The sequence below is a fragment of the Stegostoma tigrinum genome, unplaced genomic scaffold (genome assembly GCF_030684315.1).
Source record: "Stegostoma tigrinum isolate sSteTig4 unplaced genomic scaffold, sSteTig4.hap1 scaffold_101, whole genome shotgun sequence".
Lineage (NCBI taxonomy): Eukaryota > Metazoa > Chordata > Chondrichthyes > Orectolobiformes > Stegostomatidae > Stegostoma > Stegostoma tigrinum.
The window spans coordinates 474,379-480,378 of NW_026728053.1; positions in this window are offsets into that span (position 1 = coordinate 474,379).

A 6,000-nucleotide genomic window follows, 5' to 3' on the forward strand; every position below is an offset into this window, starting at 1 on the left:
CTATGCCTGTACTGCCACTTCTCTACAGACTCTCTGTGACCTCCCCACTTCCTCAACACTACTTGCTTCTCCACCTATCGAAATGTCATCTGCAAACTTAGCAACAACGCCCTGTGGACAACAATACCATTAGTTCCTTTGTCCAGATTGCTGATGTATAACGTGAATGGCTGTTGTCTGAACTCTGATGAGTGCGGAACTCCTGTAGTTGCTGGCTGCCATCCTGAAAAAGACCCTTTTATTGCCACTCTCTGCATTCTGCCAGTTAGCCGATCCTCTATCCATGCCAGTACCTACTCCCTAACACCATAAGCTCATTTTTTTTTTATTTTGAAGCCTCCTGTGTGGCACCTTGTCAAAGGCTTTCTGGAAATCCAAACAGATAAAGTTCAATGGCTCTCTTTTGTTTTTCACTCACTGGTTACCTTCTCAAAGAATCTAACAGAGACCTTCCCTTGACAAAGTTGTGTTTTCTCAGCCCAATTTAGCATGTATTTCCAAGTATTACCATGTCCTTCCAAGTACTTTCCGGTCTCATCCTTAATAATGGATTCTAAAATCTGACCTAATGACCAGTGCTAGGCTAACAAGTCTATAATTTCTCACCTTTTGCCTCCCTCCATTTTAAACAGGGGTGTTATATTTGCCATTTTGTACTCCTTTGGGACCCACCCTGACTCCAGTAGTTCCTGAAAGATCATCAATACCTGCGTGGTCTTCTCACTGAACTCCTTCAGAACTCTGGGGGGCAGTCCATCTGGTCCATGTAATTTACCGTCTTCTCGGAATTATAGAATTCCTACAGTGCGGAAAGAGGCCATTGGGTCTGTACCATCTCTGCAAAGAACATCCCACCAAGACCCAGCCCTGTACTGTTTCCCCGCAAGCTCGCATTTGCCATGGCTGATCCACCTTGCCTGCACATATTTGGACTGTCGAAGGAAATCAGAACACCTGTCCGAGACCCGTGCAGACATGGGGAGAATGTACAAATTTCACACAGACCCTTGAGCTTCCCCTGTACCTTCTGCTTTGTGATGGCCACCACACTCACTTCTGCTTCAGACTCCCTTAAAGTTCTACTACTGGTGCCTTCCAACCTGAAGACTGATGCAAAATATTTGTTCAGTTCCTCTGGCATTTCTTTGTTTCCCAACGCTACTTATTTGGCCCCTCTTGAAATTTTCTTTGGATTTTCAGGGGTGTTTTACAATAAGAATATCTACTTTATTGTGTTGACAAATGGATTGTTCAGATCATCACAGAAACAATAAGCAAAATTCATCAGTATTCTCATTTAACAATCATATATATATTAATATCACAATCAATGCATTTCCATCAGGTAAGCACGTAGCTGGAACTTTCTAACCCGGCAGTTTTCACTTTTCATTTCTCAGATTTCACTCTGGGACAGAATAGTTGATGTTGACACACTGTTCATTAAAAATAGCATCCATTGTATTTTTCCCCATGTTGTAGCTCGTGGATTTGTGTAACCTTAACACATAGAGTCCATGTTCATTTTTTCTTACTTTAGTGATTTCAGGTGTTACGTTCAGAAGGGTACCATGCTGTAATTCTAGCCTGCTGTTTGCAGAGTAATCCCAATGTGGAAGATTTTGAAAAGGATGTAAATTTCCCTAATTTACCTGTCTTTTAGATCCAAACTGATGGAGACCACAGTCCAGATTACTGTTCTTAACAAGAATGCCTATTTATGACAACTGCATAGATTCTAGCTACAGACAGATATTTATAAACATTGGACACATAGCTGTACAAATTAAAGCTGTAAAGCCCCCTGTGAACTCATCTTGCTGCAAACGAACATCGATGGTAGAGGGATAAAATATTATAGGTGTAAAAAAAGCTTAAGTAAGCTGTTCAGTGGTCCCTGTTCACAGGATTTGCGAAGATGATCTTGAGAATATCAAGCAAATGAATAAATATCCCAGAGTGCCTTATTATCTATTAAAACATGTGTTGATGATATGGCATTGCTATGATCATAAAATAGAACATTGTCGAATTTCCTATGAACATTACCATAGTTTTCATTTGTATTCTCCATGTCGGGAACATACTTAATTGGTACTTTACTGACTAAGTGACCTTTGGTCATCTACAGTGTTCAGTTGCAAACAGCCAATATTTTATTATTCTAATTTCGTAACTTTGGTTTGGAATTTTGTCAGAGGAAATGTATTTCACTTATGTTACTCTGCGAAATTGTAGCCAATCCTCCATTGGCAAAGAAACACACAACTACAGAAGTTAATAAAAGAAAGAACTGCATTTATGTAGCACATTTTAAGGACTCAGGCATAAAATGTAGTTTATACGCAGCTAAACTGCTTTTGAAATGTCGTCACTGATGTAGCATAAGAAAACATGTCGTATTTAAAATAGTCAGAAGTAAAGAAATATGACATAATAAAGAAATAAAAAATAGTAAAATATGAAATTATGAATGTAAAGAAATATAAAATCTTCAGCCCCTTGTGAGTGGAGACATAGAATCAGGAGATGCAGAGTCAGTATGGAGCCCACCAGGGAGGAGGCAATTCTGGATCTGGTGTTGTGCAAAGAACCGGATTTGATCAGAGACCTTGAAGTAAAGAAGCCATTAGGAGGTAGTGAAGATAATATAATAATTTTTAATCAGCTATTTGAGACGGAGAAGGGAGAATCGGAAGTGTCAGTATTGTATGAACTATGGAGCTATGAGGGTGGAGCTGGCCAAAGTTCAATGGTTCAATACCGTAGCAGGGATGGCAGTGGAACAACAATGGCAGGTATTTCTGGATACAATGCAAAAGGTGCAGGATCAGTCCATTCCAAAGAGTAAGAAAGATCCTAAGGGGAGGCAGGGGCGGCCGTGGCTGACGAGGGAAGTTAAGGACTCTATAAAGATAAAAGAGAAGAAGTATGACAGAGCAAAGATGAGTGGGAAGCCGGAGGGCTGGGAAGCTTTTAAAGAGCAACAGAAGATCACTAAATAGGCAATACGCAGAGAAAAAAATGAGGTACGATCGAAAACTGACCAAAAATATTAAGGAGGATAGTAAGGATACCAAAGGGTCGTTTCGGGCCTGGGTGTATGGTCTTGGCCCGAAATGTCAGCTTTTGTGCTCCTGAGATGCTGCCTGGCCTGCTGTGTTCATCCAGCTCCACGCTTTGTTATCTTGGATTCTCCAGCATCTGCAGTTCCCATTATCAAGGAGGATAGTAAAAGGTATGTGAAAAAAAAAGGTTAAGACTAGAATTGGGCCCTTGAAGACAAACGAGTGAATTTATTATGGGGAACAAGGAAATGGCAGAAGAGCTGAATAGGTACTTTGGATCTGTCTTCACTCGGGAAGACACAAGCAATCTCCCGGTTGTAATAATGGCTGATGGACGTAGGGTAATGAATGAACTGAAGGGTATTTATATTCGGCAGGTAATGGTGTTGGATAGACTGTTAGGTCTGAAGGCTGATAAGTCCTCGGGACCTGATGGTCTGCATCCCAGAGTACTTAAGGAGGTGGCTCTAGAAATCGTGAACACATTGGTAATCATTTTCCAATGTTCTCTAGATTCAGGATCAGTTCCTGCAGATTGGAGGGTGGCTAATGTTGTCCTACTTTTCAAGAAAGGAGGGAGAGAGAAAACAGGAAATTACAGACCGGTTAGCCTGACGTCAATCGTGGGAATGATGCTGGAGTGAATTATAAAAGATGAAATTACAACTCATTTGGATAGCCGTAACAGGATAGGTCAGAGTCAGCATGGGTTTACGAAGGGGAAATTGTGCTTGACTTACCTTCTGGAATTTTTTGAGGATGTAACTATGAAGTTGGACAAGGGAGAACCAGTGGATGGAGTGGACCAGGACTTTCAGAAAGCCTTTGATAAAGTCCCACATATGAGATCAGTGAGCAAAATTAGGGCACATGGTATTGGGGGCAGAATACTGGCTTGGACTGAAAATTGGCTGGCTGACAGGAAGCAAAGAGTAGTGATAAACGGGTCCCTTTTGGAATGGCAGGCGGTGACCAATAGGGTACCACAAGGTTCAGTGCTGGGACTGCAGCTGTTTACAATATACATTAATGATATAGATGAAGGCTCTAAAAGTAATAATAGCAAATTTGCCAATGACACAAAGCTGGGCGGCAGTGTGAAATGTGAGGAGGATGTTATGAGAATATAGGGTGACTTGGACAGGCTAGGTGAGTGGACGGATGCATGGCAGATGCAGTTTAATGTGGATAAATGTGTGGTTATCCACTTTGGTGGAATGAGCAGGAAGGCAGATTACTATCTAAATGGAGTCAGGTTTGGTAAAGGGGAAGTACAACGAGATCTAAGTGTTCTTGTACAGAAATCAATGAAAGCAAGCATGTCGGTACAGCAGGCAGTGAAGAAAGCTAATGGCATGCTGGCCTTCATAACAAGAGGAATTGAGTATAGGAGCAAAGAGGTCCTTCTGCCGCTGTACAGGGACCTGGCTCAGAAGGATGAGAGTGGGTCTGATTGAGATGTATAAGATTATTAAAGTTTTGGACACTCTGGAGGCAGGAAGCATGTTTCTGCTGATGGGTGAGTCCAGAACCAGAGGACACAGTTTAAAAATAAGGGGTAGGGCATTTCGAACAGAGTTGAGGAAAATCTTCTTCACCCAGACAGTGGTGGATGTATGGAATGCACAGCCCCAGAAGGCAATGGAGGCCCAAGTCTCTGGATACTTTCAAGAAAGAGATGAATAGAGTTCTTAAAGATAGTGGAATCAAGGGTTATGGGGATAAGGCAGGGACAGGATACTGATTGTGGAGATCAGCCATGATTATAATGAATGGTGGTGCTGGCTCCAAGGGCTGAATGGCCTTATCCTGCACCTGTTGTCTGTTGTAAAAGTTAATTGTATAAGAATGATTAAGACGGTCCCATATTTCTGGTGTTGGCAGCTTGTTCAGATAGGGAAAACATGGTTGATCTTGATTCCGCTCCTATTTGTTACACAGAAGCCTCTTCGAGCAACAATTCTTGAATGTTGATGGGACGTTGAAACACAGGTAGATAATCGTGATCACTTGTTGAAAATGGATAGCAGCTAGTAGTTCACTTTCCTCTCAACCAGTGACCAGTAGGCAATGGTCCAACAGTACCTAACCCAGAGGCCACAAGCTCCCCTAAGACATGATGTCAGTTGAGCCTCATGAATAACTACCTGCAGATGGACTATCTGTAGATTAGACATGGTATTAAATCTCACATATACTACTCTCAACCGTTTCAATCGAAGTGTTTATCACTCGTTGCATCGAAACAGATCGCACAAACTGAAATGACATATGCACAAATACCAACATACAAGTTCTATATCGTGGCATTTTGTTCAAAGTTGTATTTATAAAATGATAGGGTGAAGTCTAATCTTCACATCATATTAAGATGCTATAGAAATCTATGGAAGTGAGAAATTTGTTTTTTGATTCAATACATGTCTGACAAATGACAATTCAAAGAGATCTTTGTTTCAGCTGGAGTGGGTAGTGGAGTCGGCCTCATTGGGGGCATTTAAGTGACTATTAGACAGGCATATGGATGGTAATATAAGATAGGGGTGGAGGTTAGATGGACCTGACGTTTCGGATAAAGGTTCGGCACACCATCGTGGGCTGAAGGGCCTGTACTGTTCGATGTTCTATGTATCTTATGCTGTATTCAAATGAGTAAAGTCAGTCAGTGACATTCTGCAACTTCCTTTTCCAGGGGTATGAGTGGAAGAATCAGAGTGCTTTCTTTGAAAATTTGTCTTGATGTGTCGATCCAAGGGTCATCTGGAGGAAAAATACAAGTGTCAGTACTAAATCTGTCATTGCTGATACACATGTAAACTGTAGGTTTAACTGGAGGTAAACTTTGTTTAACAAACTAGCACACTCAATAAACTGACAAAAATTATACACTAGATGTTTACTGTATTCTCCTAATCTCTGTGATGTCTGGTGA